Source organism: Ranitomeya variabilis, chromosome 4 (genome assembly GCF_051348905.1).
Source record: "Ranitomeya variabilis isolate aRanVar5 chromosome 4, aRanVar5.hap1, whole genome shotgun sequence".
NCBI lineage: Eukaryota > Metazoa > Chordata > Amphibia > Anura > Dendrobatidae > Ranitomeya > Ranitomeya variabilis.
Window position 1 is genome coordinate 400,746,889 of NC_135235.1, and position 16,574 is coordinate 400,763,462.

Below are 16,574 nucleotides of genomic sequence, written 5' to 3' on the forward strand. Positions count from 1 at the left end.
GGTGGTGGTAGTGCAGTGCAGTGCCGGTCACAGTAAATAACGAGGACACCAGGTTGCAGTCTCTTTACCTCTTTACTGAAGGCTTCAGGATCCTCAGTCCGGAATACGGTCAACCAGGCTGCGCAAATCCGGCCGGTCCGATGGCACCTCCAGAGCTTCCTTTGCAGGTGGAAATCTATGCCTACCTTCTAGCACTTGTGTGTTGCGGTCCTCCCCTGCTGTGCTTACGGGATAGTCGCCACAACCGTTGTGTCTGTTTCTCGTGTTCCCTGTTATGACCCCAATGGCGAGGGTCTCAGAGGTACGTGGAAGTCTGCAGAATACAAAAATCCAGCTCATAGGGCAGTGGTAACTGGGTTGACCATATATCTACTCCTAACGCCAACACTAGAAGTAGCCGGGGATCATTCCTACGTTGATTCTAGATGACACGCTCCAGCCGGAGAATCTAGCTACCCCTAGTAGAGGAAAACAAAAGACCTTTCTTGCCTCCAGAGAAGGGGACCCCAAAGCTGGATAGAAGCCCCCCTGTCATGATCTCAATGGCAAGAGAACATAGCATCAGCATATATAAGAACTAGCTCTTGGAAGATGGGAACTGAGCTGACCATGAACTAAACCTAACACACAACTAGCAGTGGCCGGGTAGCATGCCTACGTTGATTCTAGATGCCCAGCACCAGCCGGAGGACTAAATAAAGCTAGCAGAGGAAAAGTTAGTCCTAGCTCACCTCTAGAGAAATACCCCGAAAGGAGACAGAGGCCCCCCACATGTATTGGCGGTGAATTAAGATGAAATAACAAACGTAGTATGAAAATAGGTTTAGCAAATTTGAGGTCCACTTACTACATAGCAGAAGACAGAAAGGACACTTTCATGGTCAGCTGAAAACCCTATCAAAACACCATCCAGGAATTACTTTAAGACTCTGGCATTAACTCATAACACCAGAGTGGCAATTCCTGTTCACAAGAGCTTTCCAGACACAGTAACGAAACTACAGCTGTGAACTGGAACAAAATGCAAAAACAAACATGGACAAGAGTCCAACTTATCTAGTAGTTGTCTAGGAGCAGGAACAAGCACAGAGAGGCTTCTGATAACATTGTTGACCGGCAAGCAACTAACAGAGAAGCAAGGTTATATAGCGACTCCCACATCTTGATGGGAACAGGTGAACAGAGAAGATGAAGACACCAGTTCAATTCCACCAGTAGCCACCGGGGGAGCCCCGAATCCAAATTCACAACAGTACCCCCCCTCAAGGAGGGGGCACCGAACCCTCACCAGAACCACCAGGGCGATCAGGATGGGCCCTATGAAAGGCACGAACCAGATCAGAGGCATGAACATCAGATGCATTCACCCAAGAATTATCCTCCTGGCCGTATCCCTTCCACTTGACCAGATACTGGAGTCTCCGTCTGGAAACACGGGAGTCTAAGATTTTCTCCACAACGTACTCCAACTCACCCTCAACCAACACCGGAGCAGGAGGCTCAACGGAAGGCACAACCGGTACCTCATACCTGCGCAATAATGACCGATGAAAAACGTTATGAATAGAAAAGGATGCAGGGAGGTCCAAACGGAAGGAAACAGGGTTAAGAATCTCCAATATCTTATACGGGCCGATGAACCGAGGCTTAAACTTAGGAGAAGAGACCCTCATAGGGACAAAACGAGAAGACAACCACACCAAATCCCCAACACAAAGCCGGGGACCAACACGACGGTGGCGGTTGGCAAAAAGCTGAGTCTTCTCCTGGGACAACCTCAAATTGTCCACCACCTTCCCCCAGATCTGATGCAATCTCTCCACCACAGCATCCACTCCAGGACAATCCGAAGATTCCACCTGACCAGAGGAAAATCGAGGATGAAACCCCGAATTACAGAAAAACGGGGACACCAAAGTGGCAGAGCTGGCCCGATTATTGAGAGCGAACTCCGCCAATGGCAAAAAAGCAACCCAATCATCCTGGTCAGCAGACACAAAACACCTCAGATATGTCTCCAGGGTCTGATTAGTCCGCTCGGTCTGGCCATTCGTCTGAGGATGGAAAGCGGACGAAAAAGACAAATCTATGCCCATCCTAGCACAGAATGCCCGCCAAAATCTAGACACGAATTGGGTCCCTCTGTCAGAAATGATATTCTCAGGAATACCATGCAAACGAACAACATTTTGAAAAAACAGAGGAACCAACTCGGAAGAAGAAGGCAACTTGGGCAGAGGAACCAAATGGACCATCTTAGAGAAACGGTCACACACCACCCAGATGACAGACATCTTCTGAGAAACAGGCAGATCTGAAATAAAATCCATCGAGATGTGCGTCCAAGGCCTCTTAGGAATAGGCAAGGGCAACAATAATCCACTAGCCCGAGAACAACAAGGCTTGGCCCGAGCACAAACGTCACAAGACTGCACAAAGCCTCGCACATCTCGTGACAGGGAAGGCCACCAGAAGGACCTTGCCACCAAATCCCTGGTACCAAAAATGCCAGGATGACCTGCCAAGGCAGAAGAATGAACCTCAGAGATGACTCTACTGGTCCAATCATCAGGAACAAACAGTTTATCAGGTGGGCAACGATCCGGTCTATCCGCCTGAAACTCCTGCAAGGCCCGCCGCAGGTCTGGAGAAACGGCTGACAATACCACTCCATCCTTAAGGATACCTGTGGGCTCAGAGTTACCAGGCGAGTCAGGCTCAAAACTCCTAGAAAGGGCATCCGCCTTAACATTCTTAGAACCCGGTAGGTATGACACCACAAAATTAAACCGAGAGAAAAATAATGACCAGCGCGCCTGTCTAGGATTCAGGCGCCTAGCGGTCTCAAGATAAATCAAATTTTTGTGGTCAGTCAATACCACCACCTGATGTCTGGCCCCCTCAAGCCAATGGCGCCACTGCTCAAAAGCCCACTTCATGGCCAAAAGCTCCCGATTCCCAACATCATAATTCCGCTCAGCGGGCGAAAATTTACGGGAAAAGAAGGCACAAGGCCTCATCACGGAGCAGTCAGAACTTTTCTGCGACAACACTGCCCCAGCTCCGATCTCAGAAGCGTCGACCTCAACCTGAAAAGGTAGAGCAACATCAGGCTGACGCAACACAGGGGCAGAGGAAAAACGGCGCTTAAGCTCCCGAAAGGCCTCCACAGCATCAGGGGACCAATCAGCAACATCAGCACCCTTCTTAGTCAAATCGGTCAATGGCTTAGCAATATCCGAAAAACCAGCAATAAATCGACGATAAAAGTTAGCAAAGCCCAAAAATTTCTGAAGACTCTTAAGAGAAGAGGGCTGCGTCCAATCACAAATAGCTTGAACCTTGACAGGATCCATTTCAATGGAAGAGGGAGAAAAAATATATCCCAAAAAGGAAATCCTCTGTACCCCAAAAACACACTTAGAACCCTTCACACACAAAGAATTAGACCGCAAAACCTGAAAAACCCTCCTGACTTGCTGGACATGAGAGTCCCAGTCATCCGAAAAAATCAGAATATCATCCAGATACACAATCATAAATTTATCCAAATAATCGCGAAAAATATCATGCATAAAGGACTGGAAAACTGACGGAGCATTTGAAAGACCAAAAGGCATCACTAAATACTCAAAGTGGCCCTCGGGCGTATTAAATGCGGTTTTCCACTCATCCCCCTGCCTGATTCGCACCAAATTATACGCCCCACGAAGGTCAATCTTAGAGAACCACTTGGCCCCCTTTATGCGAGCAAACAAATCAGTCAGCAACGGCAATGGGTATTGATATTTAACAGTGATTTTATTCAAAAGCCGATAATCGATACATGGTCTCAAAGAGCCGTCTTTTTTTGACACAAAGAAAAAACCGGCTCCTAAGGGAGATGACGATGGACGAATATGTCCCTTTTCCAAGGACTCCTTTATATATTCTCGCATAGCAGCATGTTCAGGCACAGACAGATTAAATAAACGGCCCTTTGGGTATTTACTACCCGGAATTAAATCTATGGCACAATCGCACTCTCGGTGCGGAGGTAACGAACCAAGCTTGGATTCTTCAAAGACGTCACGATAGTCAGAGAGGAACTCAGGAATTTCAGAGGGAATAGATGATGAAATGGAAACCACAGGTACATCCCCATGAGCCCCCTTACATCCCCAGCTCAACACAGACATAGCTCTCCAGTCGAGGACTGGGTTGTGAGATTGCAGCCAAGGCAATCCTAGCACCAAATCATCATGTAGATTATACAGCACCAGAAAGCGAATAATCTCCTGGTGATCCGGATTAATACGCATAGTTACTTGTGTCCAGTATTGTGGTTTATTATTAGCCAATGGGGTGGAGTCAATCCCCTTCAGAGGAATAGGAGTCTCCAAAGGCTCTAAATCATACCCACAGCGTTTGGCAAAGGACCAATCCATAAGACTCAAAGCGGCGCCAGAGTCGACATAGGCGTCCGTGGTAATAGATGACAAAGAACAAATCAGGGTCACAGATAGAATAAACTTAGACGGTAAGGTGCAAATGGAAACAGATTTATCAAGCTTTTTAGTGCGCTTAGAGCATGCTGATATAACATGAGTAGAATCACCACAATAGAAACACAACCCATTTTTCCGTCTAAAATTCTGCCGCTCGCTTCGGGACAGAATTCTATCACACTGCATACTCTCTGGCGACTTCTCAGTGGACACCGCCAGATGGTGCACTGGTTTGCGCTCCCGCAAACGCCTATCGATCTGAATAGCCATTGTCATGGACTCATTCAGACCCGCAGGCACAGGGAACCCCACCATAACATCCTTAATGGCATCAGAGAGACCCTCTCTGAAAGTCGCCGCCAGGGCGCACTCATTCCACTGAGTAAGCACAGACCATTTACGGAATCTTTGGCAGTAAATTTCCGCTTCATCTTGCCCCTGAGATAGGGACATCAAAGTTTTTTCTGCCTGAAGCTCCAAATGAGGTTCGTCATAAAGCAACCCCAAGGCCAGAAAAAACGCATCCACATTGAGCAACGCAGGATCCCCTGGTGTCAATGAAAAAGCCCAGTCTTGAGGGTCGCCCCGGAGCAAGGAAATCACAATCCTGACCTGCTGTGCAGGGTCTCCGGCAGAGCGAAATTTCAGGGACAAAAATAATTTGCAATTATTTCGAAAATTCTGAAACCCAGATCTATTCCCCGAGAAAAATTCCGGCAAAGGAATTCTCGGCTCAGATACAGGTGCATGACAAACAAAGTCTTGCAAATTTTGTACCTTCGTGGCGAGATTATGCAAACCTGCAGTTACACTCTGAAGATCCATTACAAACAGGTGGACACAGCCATTCAAAGATTAGAAGGAGAGAAAAAAAAAAAAAAAAAAAAAATCTCAGCAGACTTCTTATTACTCTCATTTCTCAGCCAAGGATTTTAACCCTTTAGATGGCCGGTCAAACTGTCATGATCTCAATGGCAAGAGAACATAGCATCAGCATATATAAGAACTAGCTCTTGGAAGATGGGAACTGAGCTGACCATGAACTAAACCTAACACACAACTAGCAGTGGCCGGGTAGCATGCCTACGTTGATTCTAGATGCCCAGCACCAGCCGGAGGACTAAATAAAGCTAGCAGAGGAAAAGTTAGTCCTAGCTCACCTCTAGAGAAATACCCCGAAAGGAGACAGAGGCCCCCCACATGTATTGGCGGTGAATTAAGATGAAATAACAAACGTAGTATGAAAATAGGTTTAGCAAATTTGAGGTCCACTTACTACATAGCAGAAGACAGAAAGGACACTTTCATGGTCAGCTGAAAACCCTATCAAAACACCATCCAGGAATTACTTTAAGACTCTGGCATTAACTCATAACACCAGAGTGGCAATTCCTGTTCACAAGAGCTTTCCAGACACAGTAACGAAACTACAGCTGTGAACTGGAACAAAATGCAAAAACAAACATGGACAAGAGTCCAACTTATCTAGTAGTTGTCTAGGAGCAGGAACAAGCACAGAGAGGCTTCTGATAACATTGTTGACCGGCAAGCAACTAACAGAGAAGCAAGGTTATATAGCGACTCCCACATCTTGATGGGAACAGGTGAACAGAGAAGATGAAGACACCAGTTCAATTCCACCAGTAGCCACCGGGGGAGCCCCGAATCCAAATTCACAACACCCCCCACAAATAATAACGGTGAGGTAAGAGGAAATGACAAACACAGAAATGAACCAGGTTTAGCACAGAGAGGCCCGCTTACTGATAGCAGAATAAAGAAAGGTAACTTATATGGTCAACAAAAACCCTATCAAAATCCACACTGGAAATTCAAGAACCCCCGAACCGTCTAACGGTCCGGGGGGAGAACACCAGCCCCCCTAGAGCTTCCAGCAAAGGTCAGGATATAGATTTGGAACAAGCTGGACAAAAATACAAAACCAAAACAAATAGCAAAAAGCAAAAGGCAGACTTAGCTGATATAACTGGAACCAGGATCAGTAGACAAGAGCACAGCAGACTAGCTCTGATAACTACGTTGCCAGGCATTGAACTGAAGGTCTAGGGAGCTTATATAGCAACACCCCTGACTAACGACCCAGGTGCGGATAAAAGGAATGACAGAAAAACCAGAGTCAAAAAACTAGTAACCACTAGAGGGAGCAAAAAGCAAATTCACAACAGTACCCCCCCCTTAGTGAGGGGTCACCGAACCCTCACCACGACCACCAGGGCGATCAGGATGAGCGGCATGAAAGGCACAAACTAAATCGGCCGCATGAACATCAGAGGCGACCACCCAGGAATTATCCTCCTGACCATAGCCCTTCCACTTGACCAGGTACTGAAGCCTCCGCCTGGAGAGGCGAGAATCCAAGATCTTCTCCACCACGTACTCCAACTCGCCCTCAACCAACACCGGAGCAGGAGGCTCAGCAGAAGGAACTACAGGCACAATGTACCGCCGCAACAAGGACCTATGAAATACATTGTGAATAGCAAACGACACAGGAAGATCCAGATGAAAAGATACAGGATTAAGGATTTCCAATATCTTGTAAGGCCCAATAAAACGAGGTTTAAATTTGGGAGAGGAGACCTTCATAGGAACAAAGCGGGAAGAAAGCCATACCAAATCCCCAACGCGTAGTCGGGGACCCACACCGCGGCGGCGGTTGGCAAAGCGCTGAGCCCTCTCCTGTGACAACTTCAAGTTGTCCACCACATGATTCCAGATCCGCTGCAACCTATCTACCACAGAATCCACCCCAGGACAGTCAGAAGGCTCCACATGACCCGAAGAAAAGCGAGGATGGAAACCAGAGTTGCAGAAAAAAGGCGAAACCAAGGTGGCGGAACTAGCCCGATTATTAAGGGCAAACTCAGCCAACGGCAAGAATGTCACCCAATCGTCCTGATCAGCAGAGACAAAACACCTCAAATAAGCCTCCAAAGTCTGATTGGTTCGCTCCGTCTGTCCATTAGTCTGAGGATGGAAAGCAGACGAAAACGACAAATCAATGCCCATCCTACTACAAAAGGATCGCCAGAACCTAGAAATGAACTGGGATCCTCTGTCTGACACAATATTCTCAGGGATGCCGTGCAAACGAACCACGTTCTGGAAAAACACAGGAACCAGATCGGAAGAGGAAGGCAGCTTAGGCAAAGGAACCAAATGGACCATCTTGGAGAAGCGATCACATATCACCCAGATAACGGACATGCCCTGAGATAGCGGAAGATCAGAAATGAAATCCATGGAGATATGTGTCCAAGGTCTCTTCGGGACAGGCAAGGGCAAGAGCAAACCGCTGGCACGAGAACAGCAAGGCTTAGCTCGAGCACAAGTCCCACAGGACTGCACAAATGACCGCACATCCCTTGACAAGGAAGGCCACCAAAAGGACCTGGCCACCAGATCTCTGGTGCCAAAAATTCCCGGGTGACCTGCCAACACCGAGGAATGAACCTCGGAAATGACTCTGCTGGTCCATTTATCTGGGACAAACAGTCTGTCAGGTGGACAAGACTCAGGCCTATCAGCCTGAAATCTCTGCAACACACGTCGCAGATCCGGAGAAATAGCTGACAAGATAACTCCATCTTTAAGAATACCAACAGGATCAGCGACTCCAGGAGCATCAGGCACAAAGCTCCTAGAAAGAGCATCGGCCTTCACATTCTTTGAACCTGGTAAATACGAGACAACAAAATCAAAGCGGGAGAAAAACAATGACCAGCGGGCCTGTCTCGGATTAAGGCGTTTAGCAGACTCGAGATACATCAGATTTTTGTGATCAGTCAAGACCACCACACGATGCTTAGCACCCTCGAGCCAATGACGCCACTCCTCAAATGCCCATTTCATGGCCAACAACTCCCGATTGCCCACATCATAATTTCGCTCGGCAGGCGAAAACTTCCTGGAGAAAAAGGCACAAGGTTTCATAACAGAGCAACCAGGGCCTCTCTGCGACAAAACGGCCCCTGCTCCAATCTCTGAAGCATCCACCTCAACCTGAAAGGGAAGTGAGACATCGGGCTGGCACAAAACAGGCGCCGAAGTAAACCGGCGCTTCAACTCCTGGAAAGCCTCCACGGCAGCAGGAGCCCAGTTAGCTACATCGGAGCCCTTCTTGGTCATATCCGTCAACGGTTTCACAATGCTAGAAAAATTAGCGATAAAACGACGGTAGAAGTTAGCGAAACCCAAGAACTTCTGAAGACTCTTAACCGACGAGGGCTGAGTCCAATCAAGAATAGCTCGGACCTTGACTGGGTCCATCTCCACAGCAGAAGGGGAAAAAATGAACCCCAAAAAGGGAACCTTCTGTACACCAAAGAGACACTTTGAGCCCTTGACAAACAAAGAATTTTCACGCAAAATTTTAAAGACCAACCTGACCTGCTCCACATGCGAATCCCAATCATCAGAAAAAACCAAAATATCATCCAGATAAACAATCAAAAATTTATCCAGATACTTCCGGAAAATGTCATGCATAAAGGACTGAAAAACTGAAGGCGCATTGGAGAGCCCAAAAGGCATCACCAAGTACTCAAAATGACCTTCGGGCGTATTGAATGCGGTTTTCCATTCATCACCTTGCTTAATGCGCACAAGGTTGTACGCACCACGAAGGTCTATCTTGGTGAACCACTTGGCACCTTTAATCCGGGCAAACAAGTCAGACAACAGCGGTAAAGGATACTGAAACGCAGGATCCCCTGGTGTCAATGAAAAAGCCCAGTCTTGAGGGTCGCCCCGGAGCAAGGAAATCACAATCCTGACCTGCTGTGCAGGGTCTCCGGCAGAGCGAAATTTCAGGGACAAAAATAATTTGCAATTATTTCGAAAATTCTGAAACCCAGATCTATTCCCCGAGAAAAATTCCGGCAAAGGAATTCTCGGCTCAGATACAGGTGCATGACAAACAAAGTCTTGCAAATTTTGTACCTTCGTGGCGAGATTATTCAAACCTGCAGTTACACTCTGAAGATCCATTACAAACAGGTGGACACAGCCATTCAAAGATTAGAAGGAGAGAAAAAAAAAAAAAAAAAAAAATCTCAGCAGACTTCTTATTACTCTCATTTCTCAGCCAAGGATTTTAACCCTTTAGATGGCCGGTCAAACTGTCATGATCTCAATGGCAAGAGAACATAGCATCAGCATATATAAGAACTAGCTCTTGGAAGATGGGAACTGAGCTGACCATGAACTAAACCTAACACACAACTAGCAGTGGCCGGGTAGCATGCCTACGTTGATTCTAGATGCCCAGCACCAGCCGGAGGACTAAATAAAGCTAGCAGAGGAAAAGTTAGTCCTAGCTCACCTCTAGAGAAATACCCCGAAAGGAGACAGAGGCCCCCCACATGTATTGGCGGTGAATTAAGATGAAATAACAAACGTAGTATGAAAATAGGTTTAGCAAATTTGAGGTCCACTTACTACATAGCAGAAGACAGAAAGGACACTTTCATGGTCAGCTGAAAACCCTATCAAAACACCATCCAGGAATTACTTTAAGACTCTGGCATTAACTCATAACACCAGAGTGGCAATTCCTGTTCACAAGAGCTTTCCAGACACAGTAACGAAACTACAGCTGTGAACTGGAACAAAATGCAAAAACAAACATGGACAAGAGTCCAACTTATCTAGTAGTTGTCTAGGAGCAGGAACAAGCACAGAGAGGCTTCTGATAACATTGTTGACCGGCAAGCAACTAACAGAGAAGCAAGGTTATATAGCGACTCCCACATCTTGATGGGAACAGGTGAACAGAGAAGATGAAGACACCAGTTCAATTCCACCAGTAGCCACCGGGGGAGCCCCGAATCCAAATTCACAACACCCCCCACAAATAATAACGGTGAGGTAAGAGGAAATGACAAACACAGAAATGAACCAGGTTTAGCACAGAGAGGCCCGCTTACTGATAGCAGAATAAAGAAAGGTAACTTATATGGTCAACAAAAACCCTATCAAAATCCACACTGGAAATTCAAGAACCCCCGAACCGTCTAACGGTCCGGGGGGAGAACACCAGCCCCCCTAGAGCTTCCAGCAAAGGTCAGGATATAGATTTGGAACAAGCTGGACAAAAATACAAAACCAAAACAAATAGCAAAAAGCAAAAGGCAGACTTAGCTGATATAACTGGAACCAGGATCAGTAGACAAGAGCACAGCAGACTAGCTCTGATAACTACGTTGCCAGGCATTGAACTGAAGGTCTAGGGAGCTTATATAGCAACACCCCTGACTAACGACCCAGGTGCGGATAAAAGGAATGACAGAAAAACCAGAGTCAAAAAACTAGTAACCACTAGAGGGAGCAAAAAGCAAATTCACAACAGTACCCCCCCCTTAGTGAGGGGTCACCGAACCCTCACCACGACCACCAGGGCGATCAGGATGAGCGGCATGAAAGGCACGAACTAAATCGGCCGCATGAACATCAGAGGCGACCACCCAGGAATTATCCTCCTGACCATAGCCCTTCCACTTGACCAGGTACTGAAGCCTCCGCCTGGAGAGGCGAGAATCCAAGATCTTCTCCACCACGTACTCCAACTCGCCCTCAACCAACACCGGAGCAGGAGGCTCAGCAGAAGGAACTACAGGCACAATGTACCGCCGCAACAAGGACCTATGAAATACATTGTGAATAGCAAACGACACAGGAAGATCCAGACGAAAAGATACAGGATTAAGGATTTCCAATATCTTGTAAGGCCCAATAAAACGAGGTTTAAATTTGGGAGAGGAGACCTTCATAGGAACAAAGCGGGAAGAAAGCCATACCAAATCCCCAACGCGTAGTCGGGGACCCACACCGCGGCGGCGGTTGGCAAAGCGCTGAGCCCTCTCCTGTGACAACTTCAAGTTGTCCACCACATGATTCCAGATCCGCTGCAACCTATCTACCACAGAATCCACCCCAGGACAGTCAGAAGGCTCCACATGACCCGAAGAAAAGCGAGGATGGAAACCAGAGTTGCAGAAAAAAGGCGAAACCAAGGTGGCGGAACTAGCCCGATTATTAAGGGCAAACTCAGCCAACGGCAAGAATGTCACCCAATCGTCCTGATCAGCAGAGACAAAACACCTCAAATAAGCCTCCAAAGTCTGATTGGTTCGCTCCGTCTGTCCATTAGTCTGAGGATGGAAAGCAGACGAAAACGACAAATCAATGCCCATCCTACTACAAAAGGATCGCCAGAACCTAGAAATGAACTGGGATCCTCTGTCTGACACAATATTCTCAGGGATGCCGTGCAAACGAACCACGTTCTGGAAAAACACAGGAACCAGATCGGAAGAGGAAGGCAGCTTAGGCAAAGGAACCAAATGGACCATCTTGGAGAAGCGATCACATATCACCCAGATAACGGACATGCCCTGAGATAGCGGAAGATCAGAAATGAAATCCATGGAGATATGTGTCCAAGGTCTCTTCGGGACAGGCAAGGGCAAGAGCAAACCGCTGGCACGAGAACAGCAAGGCTTAGCTCGAGCACAAGTCCCACAGGACTGCACAAATGACCGCACATCCCTTGACAAGGAAGGCCACCAAAAGGACCTGGCCACCAGATCTCTGGTGCCAAAAATTCCCGGGTGACCTGCCAACACCGAGGAATGAACCTCGGAAATGACTCTGCTGGTCCATTTATCTGGGACAAACAGTCTGTCAGGTGGACAAGACTCAGGCCTATCAGCCTGAAATCTCTGCAACACACGTCGCAGATCCGGAGAAATAGCTGACAAGATAACTCCATCTTTAAGAATACCAACAGGATCAGCGACTCCAGGAGCATCAGGCACAAAGCTCCTAGAAAGAGCATCGGCCTTCACATTCTTTGAACCTGGTAAATACGAGACAACAAAATCAAAGCGGGAGAAAAACAATGACCAGCGGGCCTGTCTCGGATTAAGGCGTTTAGCAGACTCGAGATACATCAGATTTTTGTGATCAGTCAAGACCACCACACGATGCTTAGCACCCTCGAGCCAATGACGCCACTCCTCAAATGCCCATTTCATGGCCAACAACTCCCGATTGCCCACATCATAATTTCGCTCGGCAGGCGAAAACTTCCTGGAGAAAAAGGCACAAGGTTTCATAACAGAGCAACCAGGGCCTCTCTGCGACAAAACGGCCCCTGCTCCAATCTCTGAAGCATCCACCTCAACCTGAAAGGGAAGTGAGACATCGGGCTGGCACAAAACAGGCGCCGAAGTAAACCGGCGCTTCAACTCCTGGAAAGCCTCCACGGCAGCAGGAGCCCAGTTAGCTACATCGGAGCCCTTCTTGGTCATATCCGTCAACGGTTTCACAATGCTAGAAAAATTAGCGATAAAACGACGGTAGAAGTTAGCGAAACCCAAGAACTTCTGAAGACTCTTAACCGACGAGGGCTGAGTCCAATCAAGAATAGCTCGGACCTTGACTGGGTCCATCTCCACAGCAGAAGGGGAAAAAATGAACCCCAAAAAGGGAACCTTCTGTACACCAAAGAGACACTTTGAGCCCTTGACAAACAAAGAATTTTCACGCAAAATTTTAAAGACCAACCTGACCTGCTCCACATGCGAATCCCAATCATCAGAAAAAACCAAAATATCATCCAGATAAACAATCAAAAATTTATCCAGATACTTCCGGAAAATGTCATGCATAAAGGACTGAAAAACTGAAGGCGCATTGGAGAGCCCAAAAGGCATCACCAAGTACTCAAAATGACCTTCGGGCGTATTGAATGCGGTTTTCCATTCATCACCTTGCTTAATGCGCACAAGGTTGTACGCACCACGAAGGTCTATCTTGGTGAACCACTTGGCACCTTTAATCCGGGCAAACAAGTCAGACAACAGCGGTAAAGGATACTGAAATTTGACAGTGATCTTATTTAAAAGCCGATAATCAATACAAGGTCTCAAAGATCCGTCCTTTTTTGCCACAAAAAAGAATCCCGCACCAAGGGGGGAAGAAGATGGACGAATATGTCCTTTCTCCAGAGACTCCTTGATATATGAACGCATAGCGGTATGTTCAGGTACCGACAGATTAAACAGTCTTCCCTTAGGAAACTTACTGCCTGGGATCAAATCTATAGCACAGTCACAGTCCCTATGAGGAGGCAGTGCACTGGACTCAGACTCACTGAAGACATCCTGATAATCAGACAAATACTCCGGAACTTCCGAAGGCGTAGAAGAAGCAATAGACACAGGCAGGGAATCCCCATGAATACCACGACAGCCCCAACTTGAGACTGACATAGCCTTCCAGTCCAGGACTGGATTATGGGTCTGTAACCATGGCAGCCCTAAAACAACCAAATCATGCATTTTATGTAAAACCAGGAAACGTATCACCTCGCGGTGTTCAGGAGTCATGCACATGATAACCTGTGTCCAATACTGCGGTTTATTTGCTGCCAATGGCGTAGCATCAATACCCCTAAGAGGAATAGGATTTTCTAATGGTTCAAGAGTAAAACCACAGTGCTTAGCAAATGACAGATCCATAAGACTCAGGGCAGCACCTGAATCTACAAACGCCATGACAGGATAAGACGACAGTGAGCAAATCAAAGTTACAGACAGAATAAATTTAGGTTGCAAATTACCAACGGTGACAGGACTAACAACCTTAGCTATACGTTTAGAGCATGCTGAGATAACATGTGTAGAATCACCACAGTAGTAGCACAAGCCATTCCGGCGTCTATGAATTTTCCGCTCATTTCTAGTCAGGATTCTATCACATTGCATTAAATCAGGTGTCTGTTCAGACAACACCATGAGGGAATTTGCGGTTTTTCTATCACATTGCACCGAATTAGGTGTCTGTTCAGACAACACCATGAGGGAATTTGCGGTTTTGCGCTCCCGCAACCGCCGGTCAATTTGAATAGCCAGTGCCATAGTATCATTGAGACCTGTGGGAATGGGAAAACCCACCATAACATTCTTAATGGCTTCAGATAGGCCATTTCTAAAATTAGCGGCCAGTGCACACTCGTTCCAATGTGTCAGCACGGACCATTTCCGAAATTTTTGGCAATACACTTCAGCCTCGTCCTGCCCCTGAGACATAGCCAGCAAGGCCTTTTCTGCCTGAATCTCAAGATTGGGTTCCTCATAAAGTAAACCGAGCGCCAGAAAAAACGCATCAATATCAGCCAATGCCGGATCTCCTGGCGCCAGCGAAAAAGCCCAATCCTGAGGGTCGCCCCGTAAGAACGAAATAACTATTTTTACTTGCTGAGCAGAGTCTCCAGATGAACAGGGTCTCAGGGACAAAAACAATTTACAATTATTCACAAAATTCCTAAACTTAAACCTGTCTCCGGAAAACAGTTCAGGAATCGGTATTTTAGGTTCTGACCTAGGATTTCTGATAACATAGTCTTGTATGCCCTGCACACGAGTAGCCAGCTGGTCCACACTTGTAATCAAGGTCTGGACATTCATGTCTGCAGCAAGCATAGCCACTCTGAGGTAAAGGGGAAGAAGAAAGAAAAAAAAAAAAACTCAGAATCTTCTTTCTTATAATCCCTCTTCTGCAACGCATTAAACATTTAATACTGGCCTGGCAAACTGTTATGACCCCAATGGCGAGGGTCTCAGAGGTACGTGGAAGTCTGCAGAATACAAAAATCCAGCTCATAGGGCAGTGGTAACTGGGTTGACCATATATCTACTCCTAACGCCAACACTAGAAGTAGCCGGGGATCATTCCTACGTTGATTCTAGATGACACGCTCCAGCCGGAGAATCTAGCTACCCCTAGTAGAGGAAAACAAAAGACCTTTCTTGCCTCCAGAGAAGGGGACCCCAAAGCTGGATAGAAGCCCCCCACAAATAATAACGGTGAGGTAAGAGGAAATGACAAACACAGAAATGAACCAGGTTTAGCACAGAGAGGCCCGCTTACTGATAGCAGAATAAAGAAAGGTAACTTATATGGTCAACAAAAACCCTATCAAAATCCACACTGGAAATTCAAGAACCCCCGAACCGTCTAACGGTCCGGGGGGAGAACACCAGCCCCCCTAGAGCTTCCAGCAAAGGTCAGGATATAGATTTGGAACAAGCTGGACAAAAATACAAAACCAAAACAAATAGCAAAAAGCAAAAGGCAGACTTAGCTGATATAACTGGAACCAGGATCAGTAGACAAGAGCACAGCAGACTAGCTCTGATAACTACGTTGCCAGGCATTGAACTGAAGGTCTAGAGAGCTTATATAGCAACACCCCTGACTAACGACCCAGGTGCGGATAAAAGGAATGACAGAAAAACCAGAGTCAAAAAACTAGTAACCACTAGAGGGAGCAAAAAACAAATTCACAACAGTTCCCTCACAACTCGATTCTGATGTTCTTCTTCGTCCCCCAGATGATATGGCTAGGACGCACCCGTATGACGGGTAGGCTCGGAGCTCTTCTTGGACCCTAGTGTCGCCCTTCTCCTATTGTTGCCCCCTGTGTCTTCATAGGTGATTTGTGTGAGACAGCCCGCCTATAGCTGACTGTCCTGCCGTAGGTTTGAAGTATTGCTTGGAGCCTAGTACTTCCTCGGCGTTCCGGCCACCGGCTACGCGCCTCAGTAGGATGTTGCCTCGTCTTACAGCACAACTCCTACTGGTATTTCTCCTTGTTGCGTTGATCTCGTTTCTCACTCAGCACAATATACCTTGCTTCTTGTCCTTTCTTAGGGTACCGCCGCGATCAAGTGCAGGCGCGGTCCCGTAACGTTCTCTCTGTTCGCTAGGCCTCTGTCAGGATCCCACCCCTGACAGGGACCCCCCTGAGTCTCTCCCCGCAACACCCTCTGCCACAGGATGTTGCCTGCTCGATTCCCAGTCAGCTTCTGTCTAACTTCCTATCCAACCCCCAGTTTTACCAGATTGTGAGGAGTGGCCTAATACATAGCACCCTTAGCTCCCCCTGGAGGCCAGACTGTGAAGTGTATTGGTGTCTGTGATACCTGGTCAGGTGAACTCCTTCAGTGCCATCAGACGTACCATAGCCCCCCTTAGCGGCGGAGCATCAGTACTGCAACG